The sequence below is a fragment of the Marmota marmota genome, unplaced genomic scaffold (genome assembly GCF_001458135.2).
Source record: "Marmota marmota marmota unplaced genomic scaffold, marMar, whole genome shotgun sequence".
Lineage (NCBI taxonomy): Eukaryota > Metazoa > Chordata > Mammalia > Rodentia > Sciuridae > Marmota > Marmota marmota.
In genome coordinates, this window is record NW_025999932.1 from 16,186,757 (window position 1) to 16,208,364 (window position 21,608).

The window sequence follows — 21,608 nt, forward strand, 5'->3', positions numbered from 1 at the left end:
CCAGGACTCCCAGTAGCACACCAGGGGCTGAACTCAATTCACTGGGGTTCTAAGAAGCTGGGACTAAACTTGCTTTGTTTCCTCTCTGTCCTCCCAAAGCCTGGCCCAATTGTGGACACAACTGGAGAACGGAATGGCAGAGAGAGTTTAATTAAAACTTGAATGTTACTAATTGGAGGAAAGAAAAGGTTCAGCCAACTAGAAATTTCTGAAGGAATTATGGAGAGAGGACTTTGAAAAAGTAAACTCAAACTTTTTAAAAACACCTGGGCTCACCTATAGTTGCACATATGTAGATCTGACCCTATTCAAAGCATCCAAAACTTTGAAAACTGTCTATCACATACAAGGAAAAATCCAGCCCTTGGGTGGTGTCCACATGTGATCTAGATAATACTGCAAAGAATTCAAAGCTGAATGACATTGGGGCCAAGAACCCACAGAAAGAAGGTTGACAACTGTGGCCTAAACCTAACCAGCTTTTCTGAGTTCAAAGGCAGAAATATTGATGGTGACCACACAATTTAAACAAGACATAAAGACTGATGAAATATTCAAAATGTTCACAATAAAATAGAAAATTGTTTTGTATATGAAGAATAAAGAAAGTCTCAATTGCATAGGAACAGAAATTAAAGAGACACCATTACATAATGTGAAGGGTCAAGTCACGGTGAAGATTTAACACACACGAAATAGCAGAGCTAAGTACATAAAATCAAAACCAGTGGTACTCAGAAGAAAAATAGCCAAATCTACAAATACAGTTGAAAATGTCAATATTCCTCTGTCAGTAACAGAAAGAACAGGTAACTAGAAAGTCAGCAAAGATTGAGAAGAAATGAAAATTACCATCAATCAACTAAATCTTACTGACATATGTAGCTTGTTCAACACAACAGCAGGATATATCTTATATTCACATGTACTGGGAACATCGCCAGGATAGATCATATCCTCATTCACAAAACAAACAATAACAGATTTAAAATCATGAACATCATACACAGCATGTTCTCTGAGCATAACTTAATTAAACTAGAAATCATTAATAGCAAAATAACATAAAATTTCTCTCAAACATTGGTAAGTCAACAACACATTTCTAAATACTCTGTGGATCAAAGAAAAAAAAATCTCACAGGAGATTACAAAATATATTAAACTGAATCAAAATGGAAATCTTTCAGAATTTATGAAAATATAGGAGGAAACTCAGGGCACTAAATGCTCGTATTACCAAAGAAGGCCTCAAAGTTTCTACCTCTACTAATTAGGAAAACAAGAGCAAAATAAACACAAAATATAGAAGAAATAAAGATAAAATTTACAAATGAAGAGATTGGAAAACAGAAAAGATCAATAAAATCAAAAGCTGATTACTTTAAAAGATCAACCATGTTGATAAACTTTTGGAGAAGAGAGAAGACGAGGTACCAATTATTAGGAGTAAAAGAGCACATTTCTATAGACTTGGCAGGCGTTAAAAGGGTAATAAGGTAAAATGTGAACAATTCTATGCAAGCAAATCCAACAATTTAGTTAAAATAGACCCACTCCTCAGAATTGAAAAACTAAAAGGATTAAGTAAGGTGATATATATAACATTACATTTATGACATAGTAAGTATTAAAGAGATTGACTTGGGGGTGGGGGAAGAAATCTCAAGATCCAGCTAGTTTCACTGGTCAATTCCAGCAAATATTTCAAGACATAATTTCATTTTTACACAATTGTTTCTAGGAAGTCAAAAATGAAAAAAGATGGGAACACCTCCTCAAATCATTGTCATTATCAAATCCAATCAGAGTATCAAGAGGAGAAAGAGGAAAAGGAAGAACAAAAGGAGAAAGAAAGTAAAAAATACGTCTTGCATCCCTCATGAACTCAGATGCCAAAATTCTCAACAAAAATATTGCAAATTGAATGCAACAATTTAGAAAAAAAAAGAGAGAAAAGAGAAAGAAAGAAATATCAAAACCAAGTGTGTTTTATCCTGGTAATGCAAGGCCAGGCAAATATTTGAAAATTAATCTGTATAATTTCTCATATTATCAATTCAAAGAGAAAACCCTTATGGACATTTCAACTGACTTAAAAACAAAAAGGTGATAAAACCCAATATTCATTAATAAGGAAACAAAATTCTATTAACAAACAAGAAATGAAAGAGAACTTCTTTAGCCTAATACATGACATCTACAAAACAAAACAAAACAAAACAAAAAAAACCTAAAGCTATCATCCTTAGTTAATAGAGAAAGATTAAAACACTGTCCTGAGTAATTTTAGTGTAATAAGTAAAGAAAAAAATAGTGTAGGATTTTCGCTTATTTTTTATTAACACGGATGAAATGATTCTAAAATTTGTATTGAAAACAAAAGGTCTAGAATTGTTTAAAAAATTGTAAAAAGAACATAAGTAGAAGAATTACACTTTGTACTTAAACTGGAGAAATCAAATTTTTGTGGAATTAATGGAAAGATACATATATTGACCAACTGAACATAGTATGGTGAACTCAAAAATAAACCCACTCCCACATGGCAATTGGATTTTTGACAAAATACCAAAGTAATCTGAAAGAGGAAAGATCACCTCTTCAGTAAGTGGTTTTGGAACAACAGCACATCTACATGCAAAATAAATATTAAATTTCACATTATGCAAGCTAACTTAAAGTCATAGACACAAATATAAAATATAGAAGTACAAAACATTTAAAAGAATACACAGGAGAAAAAATTTTTTGACCTGTAGTTAGGCAAAGTCATGACATCAAAAGCATGATCCAAAAAGTGAGAAAAAAAATACATGTACAGGGCTTCATAAAATTGAAAAGCCTTTGTTCTGTGAGTCCTTGTTAAGAAAATCAAAGGATGAGGTAAACACTGGGGAAATCTCAGTAAGGACTTAGATATCCTGCAAAAGGCCTTTTATCTCATTCTGTACCCTGAATATAATAGTGATTATATAAGTCTATACAAGCTTTAAAATTTATAGACCAATATAACAACGACCAAAAGTATGTGGTAATTTTTAAAATTAGGAAAAAAGTAGAATAAAATGAACTTAAAATTTCCACATTCATTATAGTTATTTACTACTAAATATTTTACTAAAATATATTACACCCTGCTACAGTGTTATATATTTTTATAAAGTCTGAGATAAAGATACTACTGCAAAATGTAGTCATTTTTATAGTTTTTCAAATGCTTTTAAGAATGATATCATGTATCCAATGATTAGCAACAGAAAGGAGCCAGGTTAAAATGAAGAGCTATGCCTAAAAACTCTGCCCTCTCAGAAAGCAAGAACCAAAATAAATTTTAAAAATGTCTAATTAGTGTCACTGGCAATGAAATATTGAGGTAGTTAAAAGTTACAATCGTTTTCTTTGACAATTTACAACGACCAAGACAAACTTTGATTTTCATTTAATCTAATGAAACTGCCCTATCCATGCACAGTGCAATTGCATTAATTAGAAAATTCTCCAGATAGTTTATTTTTGATATTAATGCTTCTGTGAGTTTAACATAAACTCATTTTTCTGTTGACCTGTATATGGTGCTTGCTCTTCTCTAGTGCTGTGTATATTGCTGAATATCACACTCATACTTTCATTTGTTCTGACTGCTGTGAATGTGCAAAACACTCTCTATTTTTTTTTTAAGTACAGTATTATGGGAAGCTAATTAACTTTTAAAAAATAATTTTTAAAATATTTCTTTCAAACTCCAGCCCCCAACTCAGGATTACAATTTGCTTCTTCATGACAATAAGATATATAAGCAAATTAAATCTTCAGCCACTATGAGGATATTTAACCACAATGAATTTGGCACTCTCTTTCATGAAAGAAATGACATTCAGTAGTCTCACATGGAGCAAGGGATGAATAGAAGAAATGTATGACTTCAAGGCATATGCTTGATTAAAGTAAGTAAACTAATGCAAACAGAATCTTCAACTTCAAAGGCCAAATGCATCTAATACAGGCCAATGTCCACTGAGATCATGACTGATTATGAACATATCTGCCAAATATGTGTAGACACACTCAGAAGTTTGATTTTCTACCACTCTCCTTAAGTGTTCTCAGGTTCAACTAAATGATCACAAGATTACCATGAGCCTTAACTAGTGTCAGACACTTAGAAGGTTCCAGAACAAGAATCACAGCTTGCCAACAAGGAAGCAGCAGATACTCTCTGGCAGGATTCTCTACAGCAACCCACACATCTCCTCAGATGAAAGAAAACAAGAGACATATCAGCGGGTGTGAGCATCAACCTGGTCCAAAGCCTCCTGCCCCAGGGCCTTGCAAATCTACTTTAACAATCCCATATCCATTGCTTTCAGGGCCACCTTCATGGGCCATATTATTTATAAATCACCAGATTTTGGGAGGCCCAAAACTGTGGTAGCATTACTTTATAATCACTTGTCATTCTTCTCAGCATATGTGCAATTGACCAATCAGAGGTCAAGACAGAAGCAACACTGCTTCATATGCCTAGTAGCTCAGTCGGTGTACCACCCTTATGAAGTCACCAGGATATCAGAGGTGGAGAGTTAACTCAGGGCTGAATTCTCATGCAGAAAGACAAGGGGTTTTAATATTTTGCTTGAAAGTAACTGCGGGGTGAGGAAGAAAAGCAACTTTGTATATATGTGGAAATGCACTTGGAAGTGTCCACATACATACAATATATTCAGGACTTGGATTTAGAAATATGAATGTGAACCCTAACTCTGCATCTGGACAGCTGTATAACATTAAGAAAATTGTTTTATCTCATTGACTTCCCTTGCTTGCTCAGTAAAATTGTGATAATACATCTTCCCAAACATTTGTTTTGAAGATGATATCATAGAGCAAATTTGGATTATATTATAGGACAGAATTAGAATTCAATTGATAATAAAAGGTAAATTATAACTGATGAGGGTGAAATCACTGATGTTAGATCCACAGTATTACTTTACAAGCATATAAGAATCAAAGCCTAGTCTGACCCTCCAGCATAAGCCCCATCCTTTCTTCCATTCCTCTCTTTGCACACCCAATCCTTGACTGGTTTATGTACTAGTATTTTACCCTTCACTTTAAAAATAGCCTACAATGACCAGCTAGGTGCTCAGTACATTCCTCCTGAACAGACAACCATGCTTATCAAGTAAAACATGAAACCAAACAGTATCATTTTGTGTAAAAGAAAAAGAAATTAACTGTTTTATAACATAAGCAATATAGATGATCATAACTCCTAGACTCGCTCATTAAAAGTCATTCAATAAATATTGGCGAATCATTATCAAGTGTCAGGGATGGTTTCAGGTCTTGTGAAATATGACATTCCACAAGGTACACAAAGTCTCAGTCCTCATGCACAGGTGGCATACCACCTGAGAAAGCGGTTGACAAGTAAGTACACACTACAAAAGAAAAAATTCTATATTGTATTATATATGTGACAGCAAGTAAAGGCTGAAGCAGAGTAAACTTAGTAAACCAGTTTCCAGGAAGTGGTCAGGGATGTGACAGAGGACGAATTGTGAGGATTTATCCAGGTAAAGTAGGGGACATAAAAGAAAAGTCAAGGTAGAGACATGAAGTAATTTTTTGGGGAAAAAAAAAAAAGGTGAATCTAAGAATTGATGGGAGAACATTTCTGGATAACGTTTCTGGATGACTGTCCTTCAGTTTATTTGTGAAAAAGATAAAAACCGATAGCATTTTCCTCACAAGGCAACATTATCTCAAAAGGCGTTCCAGAGTATGGTTCAGGTTAATTAGAGGTATTGTCATTCAGGTCCTAATGCGGTCTCTATTTCAATTGACAAAGTTCAACATTGGTACAGAGTGGCATGCCAAAAATTACTAATGAGATGTCTACAATAAACTCTGATAAAGGTCTACTGTCAAAAATAAAAACAAATCACAACTCCCAGACAGAGCAGCAACCTGAGCTGACAAGCTCCCTTTACTTTCAAGCAGATCTAGTAATTGGAGCACTCCTGGAACAGAGTTGGCACCTGAACCGCATCCAGCACAACTGAGGGTTCACACACCCAGCTCTGGCAAGGTTCAGTACAAGCCCTGTTCACCGGGTCTTCTGGTCTACCAGATGAGGGCTGCTAGCCATTCTAGCTATACTGATCTTTAGACATTACTTCTTACACTTCTTCAAGTGAGCACTCTTGTGGGGGCCCAATACCGTGGCAAACTAATAAAACATTCCCATTCTGAGGAGCAGATAGATACGTAGGTATTTGGATAAAATAATTACAGACTATCCAGCAAAGAATTTAATTTCTGGGTCTAAAGTTGACCCAGAATGGGATGGTAGGGTGATTTATGCAACAGGAGATTCAGAAGGAGGGACAATGTATTTTTCATAAGCAGTTGAAATTGGAGCACAATTTATTCTACATCAAATAAAGAAGATTGTCCTATTTCCTAAATAAAATGATTTATACACAAACTGCCATATGTCGGGAGGCCTTTAGAAATACGCTTAGCAGTCTTTTGAAACCTTAGGAGGCAAATAGCCAGAAAGTAGAGCAGAAGTGGGGCAGAGGGCAGGAGAAGAAAAGGGAAGGACATAGGTGCAAGAGAGACACTGCTAGTCCCAGCAAAGTGGCTTTGTGGGGCTTTCGCTTTGATTCTTTTCTCCTTATTTACACAGTAGGCTTGATTATTTCTGCTTGCACCAAGAAGAGTTTAAGTTAGGCGCCCTTTTTACTGTCATGTTTTACTCAGGTTGTTCTTCTGCTCTTCCTTTCTTTTCCTTAGCTTTTTCAATTTTTATACAATTTAAGTGTACTTTTTTTTCCCCTTGAAACCATTATAGAAGCTAGAAGGCACTGGCAAACTTGAGTTTTTTAGTTTTTTACTTTAAAATTAAATTTTTAAAATTGGAAAGAATTTATATTTCCTTTACCTATTTATCTTTTTGTTTATTTATCTATTTATTTATTTTGTGCATATAGTAATGAGGATCAAACCCAGGGCCTCATGCATGCTAGGCAAGCACTCCACTACTGAGGTACATTCCCAGCACAAGAATGACTACTTTCAACATCTGCCTTCCTTTATTCTAATATAATATTGGTGAAGAGTGATTCAAAAATCCTATCTATACCAGTGGCTTCTTTAGGTCAATGAGATGTCAGTGTTCAAAAGTGTAGTGTCAGTAGAAAATTTGCATTTTTCTCCCAGTAATTTTCGGTGATAGGTTGGCAATCCTGATTAGAGTGTGTCATTTTTAGGCATCTGAACCTCATCACTCTCTGTCCGTGTTCTATATGCTCGATGAGTTCTGAAGGATCTTTTCAAGGATGATGAGGGATGGAAGCTTTCTTAAAGTATATTTTGAATCTCATCCAACAGAGAAGACACAATAAATCTTCAAGCCATTTCTGACCATATGTCACAACTCTTGAAAGCAAATGAAGGCTCTCACAGCTTTGAGGGATTATTTAACATTGACAGCTGTTGAGCACTTATCCTGATTTTTCTTCTTTCTTTCCAATACAGGAATCTACAGGAGTTGGCATGGATTGTGAGGTGGATAATATGTAAATCTGCTTGGTGTATTATGCAATATCATATAAATTCCCCATGTCCTTTCATGTTTATCCATTTTAGCCTGACCACAGATATCTGCACCCACTGTGCACTCACTCAACCCTTGGGATTATAAGGATAAGTACTGTAAGGTATGCAAAAAAGAGATAAAACAAGCATGATACAAGGATATAAAGGTATTATTTTTAAATAATCAGTATTGCATCAGACCAGGAGATGTTGATTTTGAACACGGGGCTGACAATAATGATGTCAAGATTTTAACAAGTGCAATATGTTAACCCTGTGGCTGGCACATCGTAGTTCAGTGTATTTAGGTGAAAAGTATGGCTTGAATTAGCCAAACTTTGGGTTTCCTAGTATTCAAATTACCTGATATTGTTTTAAAAGACAATGGCAAATGGGATATATTATGTGCTGCAGCTGTGTACTAAAACAGAATGTAGATCCTTTAAGCATAGAGTATTTAAGTGTGGCAGAAATAACCACGTTCTAATTTCTAGAAACTATGGATCACCTCTGGACATTACTTGAATGTCCAGCCACACTCAACAACTTCTGATACCCAAATGCTTGCCCCCTCCTAAGATTAGTTTAAATGTGCCTTCTGCACATGTTCTTCTAACCTGTGTGCTTTCCCCTTACCACTCACCAATATTGCTCTTCTAAAGTTGTCCACTCACTTGCCTATGCACTTGTGATGGAGAAAGCCTGTGTTTTGCTCACTTACAAACAGAAATGAGGGGCCCAGAAGACAGATTCAACACTCTTAATGAAAACCCACAATACGAACAAAAAGGCTAAGAGTTTCACAGTAGAAGAAGGGAAGGATCTAAAAAAGAAACTTTAAATCCCCTCAATTTAGGAAAGTCTAATATCCAGAGAGACCAAGATCATCTGCAAATACCAATGGGGGATTTCTGATGACAGCAAAGGTATAAAATGAATGATCTTTCAGCTTCCTTTCAGCTTTAAGATTTTGTGATTCTCTAATTTATCAAGACATTTTTGAAATAAGGACTATCCAGCAAAAATGTTCTGTCAACTTGTAGAAATGGTTGGGTCTATCAAATTAAATGCAGAAAATAAATATCATTCTTATAGAAAGTTAAACTTGAGAATACATAGAGGCCAACCAACCTATTGATCCCTAAATGTGTGTCTTCAGTCTGGCTATATAGAAATTACCCAGAGAGATGAAAATATTACCCTATGGCTGGCAGAACCCTGAAGATTCCAACACATACAGCAAGGGAGGGCATCTAGGAATCTATTTTATAAAAAAACTTTCCTAGGTTATTTGTTTGGAAAACACTATGCTTGTTAAATTTGCATCTTACTAGCAATTTTTTAGAAGCACGATCATGACTAGAACTTAGTTCTTGCCAGTATTAAGTTGTAGACTACTATGTGCTCTAATAAAAATAAAAGTTATAACAATAATATACATTTTTCGAACAGAAGTCACATGAGAATCAAACAAATAAACAAGGATAATGAAAAATACACATAACTTTCAATCTGCTACTACAAATGACATTCAACAAATATTTCCTAAGTTTCTGGTCCTTCCTGGAACTAGACTAAGTTTTAAGGATACTGAGGAATTAAATTCTGAATAGCCAATAGACCCTTCACTTTATAAATTTTTCTACAAAACTAATTTCTAAACATAAGTTCATATGCATGTTCTAATACCAGAAGCAGTGAAAATTGAGTCGTAAAACAAGATATTCACAAGATATTTAAAACTTTATTACTTAAAATTGTGTCTTTGTAAGTAATATGATACTAACTGCAAAATCATAGAACATAACAGAAAATTAATTATTCAATTCATCTGATCACTATAGAAAATAATTGATGCAATTGTGTCCCAAAGTGTGTTTTTGGCCATAAATGTCCAGAGGAATATTGACTGTGATCCCTTTCACTTCTAGATAAATTATTAAAATTTCAATTGTGTTTTCCTACATCAAGTGTTATTCTTTTCACTGAAAAATAAATAAATAATCTTGTTACTCCCTATGTATATCAGTGCTACCTTATGGCATTCATCATGGAAAAGATAGTGACTTTTAAATGTTATTGCCACAATTAAGCATAAAATAAAACATAGTAAATTTGAGCAAATTTAAATGTTTGTGAAATTTTTAAACCTAACTTTATTGTATAAAGTTGAAAAGGCATATAAATACAAGGCTTTCACTGCAAACTTTATGGCCCAAAACTCCATATTTTCAAACTGTCAAGTATAAAAACAGATAACACTGCCAAGTGTTCCCCAAGGTTGAAGTACCAGCAGTAATTAAAGACCATTTATCCAGACAAAAAATAGAGACACAAAATAGAGTCTGATATCAGCCCGGCTGCCATGGCCTCTCAAGGTCAGGAAATCCATCACAATGAATGACAACAGCTCATAACTAGAAACAGGGCAGAGTGACTCTAATGAGTAAGAAGCAGAGATAGTATTTTGTACAGAAGCCAACTAGACACTGCACCCTAGGAAAGTTGCCACGAGAGAAGCTCTGAAGTCATCGCAGCCCCCAGCATGGAGACAGATGATGATAAAGCAGCTAACAGTGAACACACATCAGAAGCCAAGAGAACAGCCAGTCCCAGGGAGGACAACTTGAAATATGAACACGTGTCACCGATGTAGAAGAGTCTATGCATTTCACTTCCCACACTCTTGATCATTTCAACCTAAATTTAGCCACCACGTTGCACAACTTCAGGGGATGCCATTTACCTGAACTCACCATGACGACATGCTGCTAACCTGCAAAGTTTAACAGCACTGAGTCTAAAGTTAGAGTAAGCCTTGGCGGTGTCAGAATGTCTTAAGGTAACAGCCAAGAAATGGCTTCAAAATGAAAAATTACAGGAGAACAAAGCGCATGCCAAGTTCCCCACAATGCCACCCTGTCATAATTAAGTGTTAAAAATTAAGACACAATGACATTCACAGCTTAGAAGCACCAGGACCAGCGATTTCCCTCAACTCACCTAAGAGCAGCCATGAATGGAGATTCTCAGGCTGTGCTGCCACAATAGCTCTATTTTTAATCAGTTGTTTTCCTTTGGAGAGTCAGTGAATCTTTTTATAACTGTTTCTATTACTGTTCACTATTAGAGAAGAAAGTAAGCCAAAGAAAGATTTTGTCTTTTATTGTTAAGCAGCAAGCAATACTCATATGTTGCTTTTAAAAATCATTTAATTAAGGTGTTCCTTTAGCTATAAATGCTCATCTCTACTAAAAACGTTATCAGTAATAAAGCTTGAACTTTGGACTGGAGTTATAGCTCAGTAGTAGAGCACCTTGCACATGCGAGACCCTGGGTTGGATCCTGAGCTCCACATAAAAATAAATAAATAAAACAAAGGTATTGTGTCCAACTACAACTAAAAAATTAATATTAAAAAAATAAATAAATAAAACTTGAACTTCCATCATTGTATAAAGGAACCATTTAATGTAATGGTTTCCAGCCAAATTCATTTAGCCTAAATTATAGACACCATGAGGATCAGTTCTAAATTGTCGGTCTTTTCTAATAACCACTATGTCTGTATGACATACATTTTGGAGCATAAACTGTATTGTTTCTAGAAAATAAGGAAAATTAATATAATTTTACAATAAATAGTATACTGTCACAAGAGACCTCGAGAAAATATACATACTATGAAATCTAGAAAAAAAAACAAGTTGTTTTGAAACTGGTATAAATGTTTATTTTGTAAGCTTCTCCTTCCGATTGCTCAGACTTTAATAGTGAAGACTGTTATCCCCAATTTCCTGCATTCCACCATTATGTTATTATTTTGAATGCAATATTTATTATATTTATTCATTTGATACACCATTTCCTTCTGGATCAGGCAGTTACTCTTGAAAAGGAGTTATCAGTGAAAAGACAGAGACAGGTATCTGACTGCATAAACCTACCTTTGAATGGGGAGGGAAGTGTGCAGTAACAGGCAGGAAATGTAAAATAAAAAAAAAAATCAGCAAAGACGTCAGCAAAATATCTGAGCATACTCAGTTCCATAAAGGACACAAACAAAACAATGGGATGGAGAGGAAGTGGGGGACTCTTTTGGAAGAGAGGAATTAAGATGGATGTTTACCCTGGAATTCCTTCTAGCTGAAGAGCATAGAAGAAAGTGTTCGGGTCTCTCCTGAACACATGTGTGATTGCTATGGGCTGATTTGAAAAGTAGGCCAAGGTGACCCCATCTTGTGTGACATTGGCTCCTCTTTCCACATAAGCACACTTGCACAGAAGCTGACAACTCCACCCCCACCCACTTGGACCCTGACCACAATGTCTTTGAACTATGAAGCTCATGCAAGCTTGCTTCCTGAGAACAGTACAAAAAAAGCGCAAATTCTGAGAATGTAACTTGGTAATTTCCACTTTACGAAATGTGTCTTAAGATTATACGCGCCTCTCCCACTCCCCTACTTTGTGGTTTGTTTGTTTGTTTGTTTTTAAGATGCTCCCCCTACTTGTGTTTGGGATCACAGGCAGCAGAAGTGTCTGCTTTGTACTCCCTCTGCCCTTGCCTGAATATATCCTTTGTCTTTTACTTCAAAAGGACCCCAAGTTTGATTTGGGATTTTGGAAGAGCACCTTAACATGATCAAAGTCCTATTGCATTTTCACTGGGATGCTGCTTTCTACAAAACTAAATTAGATAGGAAAAAGTCCCATATACATGTTCTTTCAGCCCTGGACCACAATGAACTGGACATATGCATTGTAATCACTTACCCAATAAATAGTCTCATACTATGAATTAGAATGGCATCATTTCCTCAAACAGATGCATCTTTGGTTTTCATTGTAGAAATGGATCCTGAGGGGGTTGGGTTGTGCTCAGTGGTAGAGCACTTGTGTAGCACATGTGAGGCCCTGGGTTTGATCCTCAGCACTACATAAAACTCTTATGGGTTCTCAAATTCATATGTTGAAGTCCTAACTCACAGTGTCTCAAAATGTGACCATAAATAAATAAAATAAAGGTATTGTGTCCAACTACAACTAAAAAAATCCCATTTTTTAAAAAAAGAAATTAATCCTGAGACAAAAGGAAGACAAAATAATGGTTCAATATCTCAAGTCTTAAGAAAACAAACTTATTTAGACATGTGACTATAAATCTTTTCAAAACTGCATAATAGATGTCCAGTACATATTAAAATTGATCCAAATATAAAAGTATCTGGCTAAAGTACTCTGCTTTTCAGCAATATATCTGATTCTTCTCTTTCTTGCCACAAAGAAAGAATTGTACTTCTCTGCCTCTTTGATTTACGGAGAGGAATGTGACTTATTTCAGTCAATAAAATTTAAGTAGAATACACAGTCACTTCCTTGCACAAATGGTTTTTGACCAGTCCACATGATACATGGATGCTCAACATTCAGCCAAAGACTAGACAAGATGGAAGAAGTTGTACCAGGACCCCCAGTGGAATCTGAGAAAGAAATAAACCTTGATTATTTTCAACAACTGGATATGTTACCTGTTATCACCTGTTCTCTCTCTTATGGGTTCTAATCTGTCTCTCTCAAATTCATATGTTGAAGTCCTAAGTCACATTGTCTCAGAATGTGACTATACTTGGATATAGATCACTGCAGTTGAAATCAATTAAGATGAAGTCATATTGGAGGAGGGTACCCCCCTAATTCAATATGCCTGGTGTCCATGGTGACAGGTTGGACACAGACCCACAAGGAAATGTCATGCAAAGATGAAGGCAGAGATCTTCCTGAAATAGCAGAAGCCAAGGATACCAAAGATTGTAGAAAAACCAACAGAAGGTAGGAGAGAGGCCTGGAACAGACTGATCCTCACAGCATGCTAAAGGAATCAACCCTGAGGATCTTGGACTTCTAACTTCCAGGACCCTGAGACAATAAATGACTGTTAAACCACTCAGTTTGTGATTCATCATTTTCTCATTTTAAGTGAAATAAGTTAACTATAGTAGATTCAATACATTGTCCCATACTCCTACATATTTTTTCAAAGAGAAGGTAATACATATGGGGGGGGGGTACAACTAACAATGGTAGTAAATAATATCTTTATATAGAGATGCAAAACTACTCCAAAGTAGTAATTACACCGATTTTTAAGATGAGAATAAAAGGTCAAAAAAAAAAAAAACAAACATAAAATTACCATTCAAATTTCATTCTCATCCTAGAAATGGTGGTAATCTTATGTTTCACCTTTTAATAACTATCAAAGTATGCCTCTGTTCAATCCTGAAGTACCCATAATTTAAATAAAGAAAAAGAGAAAGTTCATAAATTTTCTGGGAAGCCATTTCCATATTTACATGGTCCTATTTTGTTGTCTCTTAATTATGAATGCTGAAGCTTTTAGCTTCAGAGGATCTGATATGTTTTCTATGAATGATTAAGGGTTCATAAAGTTTTTACTAGCACATTAATCTCCAGGTGCAGAGAAAGTCAAGACTCTTGTTAAAATTCTCTAGCTTTCACATAAGGTTGCCTCAGGAAACATGGTAAACAGCTCCAGTGCTGGCCCCCCACAATAGCACCTAAACACATCAACTTCAAAGAAATGCTGTCTAGAAAAAAATAGGTATGCCACCTTCAGTTGGTTGACCCACTAAGTAAAGAGCATTCTGTTTTACAGGTCTATTTCTTTCTGAAATGAAATACTCTGTGAATAGTTAAGTTCATGATGCAGAATTTAGAAGCGCGACAGTGCTTGGTATTGGATAGGGCTGTATCCCTATTTCCCCTGCAGAGTACCAGAGTTCTTGAGGGGTAATACTTGCAGACTCAGAGGACAAGGGAAGAAGAGATACACAATGAAATGTGCCTGTTAGGCCAACAGTGTGGTGTTTTCCTGAACCTCTCTGCACCCAAAACAATAAAACTGATCATTATTTCTCTAAGAAACCTCACACCCTGTGGCTTTTGGGGCAACTACTATCATTGTAAGTTCCTTTATCTTGGTTATCTTTTCTAACTCTTTGTCTCTGGGTCTGCTTTCTAGAGAAGAATTTTTCTAAAACATATTCCTTGCCTCTCTCTTCTTCACATGGTAACTCTCTCATGGAAGATAGGCAGGTGATTAGAGAAATCACACACTTTAAAACCAGACATATTCAAGCTGAAGTTGGGGTTTCCAGATTTGTTGGTTGTTCAGAAAATAAACTCTGTTGAGTTTTTTTTTAATCTTCATTTGGAAATAATCATATTTTCCTGAAAGCTGGTCATGAGATTTATAAAATAAGCTTTAACTTGAGCTTGTGCAAAGTGCATGGGTTACAGTGGGTACTCCAGAAAATCGAATACCTGGTTATCGAAAATCTCCCTCAATGTTCTAACTTCAATCATCTGCCACACATAAACTTGAAAAGGCCAGTCAAAAGAAAGTTGGGAATGGAAAGCATAGTCAAATTCGGGGCTTGTTAGATGGAGGAGGGGGTGGTCATCTAGATTTGAGAATCTGAGAATGCGTGAGTAACTACTTAGGTCTTCAAAAACAACAGTCCCTATCAACCTAAGAATTGAGTAGATCTGAGATAGAGTAGTATTCAGAAAACAGTGCTCTTTGGGCTGGGGATGCTGTAGTGCGCTCGCCTGGCATGCGTGCGGCCCGGTTAGATCCTCAGCACCACATACAAACAAAGATGTTGTGCCTGCCGATAACTAAAAAAATAAATAAATATTAAAAAAATTATCTCTCTCTCTCTCTCTCTCTCTCTCTCTCTCTCTTAAAATAAAACAATGCTCCATTGTCCATTGTTTTCATGGATACTGTACACACGACTCCAAAAATTTATACTTAGTCCATGCAAATACAATTTACTATTAAGGACTCAATAAAAGTAGCCATTACCTAAAATGAGGGGACATGAGATAAACTTAGAAAGCTAGATTCCATATAGAGAGATATCCCATGCTGAACACATTTTAAAGACTGGGAAAATGAACAAGACACAAGTGAGGGTTTATGGAATAAGGAAACACAGCTCATCTGTAGTAAGGGCTTTCAATGTCTATTTTAACCCATGTTCTTGATTGCTCTAATGTTATTTAAATGTCAATATAAATAAAACAGTAAGACTAAAGAAAGCAATGGGCCAAAGTGTCACTATACTTGATCATCAGTAAAAAGGAAACAATTATTCTAAAGGGTTTTACAGCTTCTACTTGAAACTTATTATTTCATTTTCAAAGCCTCAATATTCATAAACATCATGTAAATATGACCTCAGTGATTGCTGAAGAAGCTCTGAAACATCAGTTTTTAAACATATGTCAAATGATTCAAGAATTTCCAAGTCAACTGGCAATAATTATTAGATCAACCATTGTTAATTGGCTCAGGAAATATGGAGAAGGAATAAATTCTGATAAGCTTTCTAAGATCCTATATTGCCTTAAGTAAACTGAACAAGTGTATAGACAACATCGTGTTTTGTATGCAGTAGAAAAACTGCCTCACAGTATCAGGTCTTACTTATAATCCTGCAAATAGTATGTGATGCTACTTGAAAAATAGTTATTACTATGGTTGGTTGGCTAAAGTTATTTTTTTCTAAAAGCAAATAGGTTGAAGCTTGACTGCAAACCAATTTCAGCTATAACAGCTACTATGTAGCATATAGCATCACCTCACTACCTAACACATTCTAATAAAGTTTACTGTAACATGAAATATTGGTGTATTGCTAATGATACTGCAACCTGAAGCTGCCCAGAGAAAGCATTCGCTATTATTTTTTTTAATGTTAGTGTAAAGATAAACCCAGCTAAGATGCCATCTCTATATTTTCTTCTACCTGGATTAATGGTACCTTGCCCGAAATACACTTTCATGTTGTTCTGTTAGCATAAATATTAGAAAAAGCCAATACTAATTAAATGCATTAATAAGTTTTACATTGGAGGATCTGGTGGTTGACACAGCTCATAAATCTGAAAAGTGAACCGAAGTACATGATCCTTCAAATAGAATACTATTGCATTTTTAAAAAAGAAATTGTGTGTGTGTGTGTGTGTATTTTTTAAGTTTGAGAACATCAAAGTAGAGACTGCAACAGTCATTTAGCATATGGTCGTAAAGGGCTAGGTAATAAAAATTCAGTCTTGTGGGTCAGTCTCTGTTGCAACTACTGAACTCTATAATACAAAGGCAGTCCTACAGTCCTACAGGCCATGGTTTGCAAACCTCTGCTTTAACACACTACCTAAATGAATGAAGAAGAAAATGACCTAGATGAGGACATGCATAGGGAGAAGTTTTCTCACCTCGAAGATTTGCAACACATTTTTTTTTTAATTTCAAAAAAATCTAAAGATTCAACATCCATAGTAAGTATGTACAAGTGCTTGGTGAGTAATGTAAAATACTAGTCAGAGGAAATAAACTCATGTCCATATCCCCACCAAAATGATCCCCTCCACAAGCTAGCAGGGAGATGTCCAATAATCCAGTCTTTCAACTAGATACTGGCTTTGATTCCTTCTGTCTTAAACCTCATATCCTTTGAAATACTCACTCCTGCTAGCTCTTCCCCCTAAGCCATGTAAATATTTACAGGAAACTGCACTGCCCTAGGTCAGGGTCCCTTCCAGCTTATGTTATTTTAATGGCCTTTTTACCTCTCTCTGGAGACTTTCGTGTCTACCTGACTCAAGGCCATTTTCTTCAGTACCACTGGACCCTTTCTATTTTTCTACCACAAATTGGATCATTTTAATTCTTTCATGTATGCCAATGACTGCACACCTCAGGCTAGAATGCAAACTTCTTATTGCTTACAGGATCCTTAGTAATAAACCCTTTCCTTAAGATCTATCCTTATCTTGGGCTCACTAAAAAGCGGGACATGCTGGAGCTTCCAACAGCTTCTACTCCTTGGAGAGAGAGAGGTACACATCCCCCAGGGAATGAAGAAGATGAAGAAGCCACCACTTCTATTCAAAGTGCAAAAACATCAGGAAAAAACACCTTTACTACCAGCTCCATTGCCATAAAGAAAAGAATGGAACTTTGGAGGAATGGAAGGTTCTATAAGCACTGGATTTTCGAGTTATCTGGGTTCACACTTGCTGAATGACACCAATTCTCCTTACATATAAATTAAGACTGAGCACGTATGACTCAATTTCAAATGGACAAAAAGAATCTGCAAAGCACTTTGGGATCACAGGCAAAGGGCTCACATAATTAAACAATGTGATGAGACTTTACTATGAAGCCATGGTACTGCTAAGAAAAAGAAATGAACAAGAGGCTGGCTTGTTATTTCAATGTTCTCTCTGGAATTGTTAACTTTTTATGCTATTTTCTCTGGCTTGCTCAACTGTAAATATTTGGCTCTTGTGCTAAACATGAACAAACATTAAGTCTGAGAAGCTACTAATGGGAAGTGAGAAAAAAACTCAAGCGATAGATAAAACAAATAACGGATCCTAGAGAAGCGTGACGGAGAGTGGAACATGATTAAGTGGACAAAGTTCAGCAACACCGGCAAGAGCAGGGACATTCTTTTCAGTCAATGGAAAATTTTATCTACTCTGTATAATTATCATACTTAATTGTCTTTGGGGATTTAAAGTTGTATTAATATTTACTTCCATAGACTGCAGGAGAAAGAATTTCTGCCTTGGAGACTGACCCAGACAACAGGCGTGCCCTAGATGAATGCCTACTCACCCCTTCATCTCTGATGGCTTGCCTTCCTGTTTTACTTGCTCTTTAAACTTCATCTCAGACCCTTCCATAGTGGACTAGAGAACCCAAGATTTCATCACAGCTTGCATGGGCTTCCGAATCAGTGTGATTTTTTTTCATTCATTTCACAAATATTTATTAAGTGCCTTTTTTGTTTCTCTCCCAATTCTAGGTCATGAGCATGCAGCATAAGAATTCACCGTTTTATGGCTCTTATACATAGCTCCAACTACTTACTTGAAGCTAAGAATTCTGAATTATATGTCGTCGTACTTTCCTATATGTAGTAGTTACTAAATGAATGATCACCAAAAGAAGAAGCAGACTGACTGATGAACGAGGAGATAGATATTCATAGAAGTCTTATTTTGATCTTCTTGTTGTCATTTTAAGTATCTGGAAGTCTAAAAGTAGAAATGTCTCCTAAAGCTTTAGAAAAGAAAATTCCTCCTTGATTCTCATCCAACATGAGTTATTACTGGGTAAAATTTTCACTCAGAGGTAGAAGACAGAATAAAATTAATCCCTAATGCAAATTTCCAGATTATATTATACAGGTTAAATATTCCTTCTCTGAAATGCTTGGGACTAGAAATATTTCATACATCTGATTTTTTAAAAAATTTAGAATACTTGCATATACTTAATATGATAACTTGGAAGTGAGACCCAAGTTTAAACATTAATTAAGTTGAGCATCATGTGCATCTTATACATATATGCTGAAGGTAACGCTATACAATATTTTTAGTAGTTGTAGTTTTTAGCATGAAAGAAAGTTCATATACACTGAACCACCTTTTGACTTTAATATGTCATATGAGGTCAAGAGTAGAATTCTCCAGTTTTAGCATCATGTAAATAATTTCAAAGTTTCAGGTTTTGGAGTGTTTTGGATTTTGGATTTTGAAATTAGGGGTGTTTTCCCTTCCATACTCAGTTGGGCTCGAAAGTGAATTTTTAGAGTGGCAACGATCCTATTTAGATTCTTGTTTAATATCTAAATAAAGGCTTTTGTGATCTTTTGATTACAGAGATTTTCACATATGGAAAAAGTACTGCATCCTCCAGGTAAAGAGGCTTAGGAAATTCAAAATCCATGTATTGTTAATTAAGTTTTTCAAGTCCACTGTTAAAAAAAAATGACTAAAACTAAAAGCCATCATACAGAGAGAGAGCAGGGGGGAAAGGCAGGTGGGGAGAGAGGCATTATTGCCTCAGCTCCATGTGTAGAATCATGCAGCAGATTAAAGAAAAAATTTCTGTATCCATTTTAACTCAGTAATGAACAGAAATTCTTTATGAACAGAAGCATGCAAAGACCTGATTAGGTCTATTTCTGTATTAGTTCATTAATACCAGAGCTAATAGGTTGACTCTGTTATGAAAAATCCTAGTTTGATAATGATGAGAGGTTCAGAGCAACAAAGGAAAACTATCAGCAGAAACTGAATTCATCTAAGGCATCCTGATGAAAATTTTACAGAAAAATTTATAACCAAATTCCAGGTTATCAAGACAAACTCATTTGATGATTGAGAAAATACCAATAATTTAGAATTGATAACATCACCTAAAACTTCTTAAACTAGGGTTTTAAGTTTTATATAATAATTTCATATTTGAGTTTTAAATACTTAAGAAGTAGGTTTCTTTGGGAAGTAGGGCTACTCACAAAACCTTGATCATACATTGTACTATTTTTTACCAAGGAAAGGGCTTGATTTAATCATGCAATTTTGGAAAAATGAGGCAGAACAGGTAGAAGGAACCAGTCTATGATCTGATCTGGTAAACCAATCTTGTGCATGTATTCACTCTAAGAAAATTCTGTGCATATGCTCATGATGGAAGAAATGAAAAGTTACATTAACCCATCATCTAAACAGGTGATGAGACTCTTTCCAGGTTTTACTATAATTTGGGCTTAAATATCTAAAATTTAATTGCTACAGCTAAAAAATGGTGAAATTCCATAAAAAAAGCCATAAACCCCCAATTTTGTCCTGTAATGGTTTTGCCATAAATATTAGAAATTGTGAAAGTCATGGATCAGTTCATGACAGCTGGAATAACATTTCAAGGCCCCTCAAATAGCCAAGCATGCTGCAGCTTTGATGTTTTTTGTAGCAATGAATGAAATCTTCCTTCAGTCCCACTTAATTCTTGCTAACACAGTGATATAGGGCAAGTTACTTCACTCTCAAACCCTTGCTTCCTTCTTCATAACATGGTAATAATGATAATACATACAGTTGTTGTAATGATTAAGTGAAGTCACCCGTGAAATGTTCTCAGCAAAAATCCAGACAGTATTAAGCACCCGAAGATATTAATAAAATTTTACTCATTTATATTAATGGTATAGAATTTTTCTAAAAAGAAAAATCTTTTCCCCACTTTCATAGGTCAAAAACTTATCAAATAAAAAAATGCAAATGTAATGGCTGTCACAAAAGTTGAATTTTGACCAGTTAAAAAATAAATCTGGTACAGTCTCTTATCCATATTGTTTCTGGTTGAATCCAGATTTTTAAAGGAAAAATAAACACTGAATCAAATGACAAAAGGGGAATTTCTACATATATTTAATCTCACTTTTCCTCCAATCAAAAGATGCATCCTGAAATTCACGTGAGATCCCTTTTTAGTGTCATAGACAAAGTTGGGGAATTAGGAAAGCTGGATTGCAGGCATTGTGCTATGTCTAATTATTCCTGTGGACAGGCCACTATTTCTTCCTGCCTACAAGGGATTTGTAATAAATCGTAATATCCAACTTGGCTGCAAACACCTATTTTAGTTTAATTGATTCTAGAAGCTACAGACACCATCCCACCCAGAGGCACTGAAAAATGTGATGATGGTGTTTCTGAATGAGCACTCAATTGGTCTAACACAGGTGACCTCAGATATGCAATAAGCAAACTGCTATGCAGAAATGCCAAACAAAGGAAGTCTAGCTTGAAGGCACAAAATGAGGGTGGTATCACATCTCTGAGCATTTTTTAGTGAAAGAAGCAGCAGAAGCTAGGATTCAATCCAAACTGGTTACAACATCCAGAGAGCACAGTCTTGACCTTGAATGGATGGTCTCTGACCATTAATCTCAGAAAGTGTAATATAACTAGGACAACTGAATCCTAAAATTAAGAAAAGCAGTTGGCTGTATTTGTAAGAAGCCAAGGAGATTCCTTTAAAACCTCTTACATTATTTTAACATGACACTAAAGCCACTGTCTGTCCTTATTCTGTTGAA

General features: G+C 35.5%; 1 protein-coding gene across 3 annotated transcripts in view; it reads right to left on the reverse strand.

The window, feature by feature from the left end:
- Gpc6 (glypican 6) overlaps nt 1-21,608 on the reverse strand; it is a 1,056,803-nt gene that overhangs the window by 844,729 nt on the left and 190,466 nt on the right. The window contains exon 1 of one of the 3 annotated variants that reach the window (XM_048800752.1): nt 10,615-10,923. The exons of the other annotated variants lie outside the window; for them this stretch is intronic. The gene's annotated coding sequence lies outside the window, so the exon portion shown is untranslated. Of the gene's footprint in view, nt 1-10,614; nt 10,924-21,608 lie in introns of those variants that run through there. 3 annotated transcript variants of the gene reach the window in all.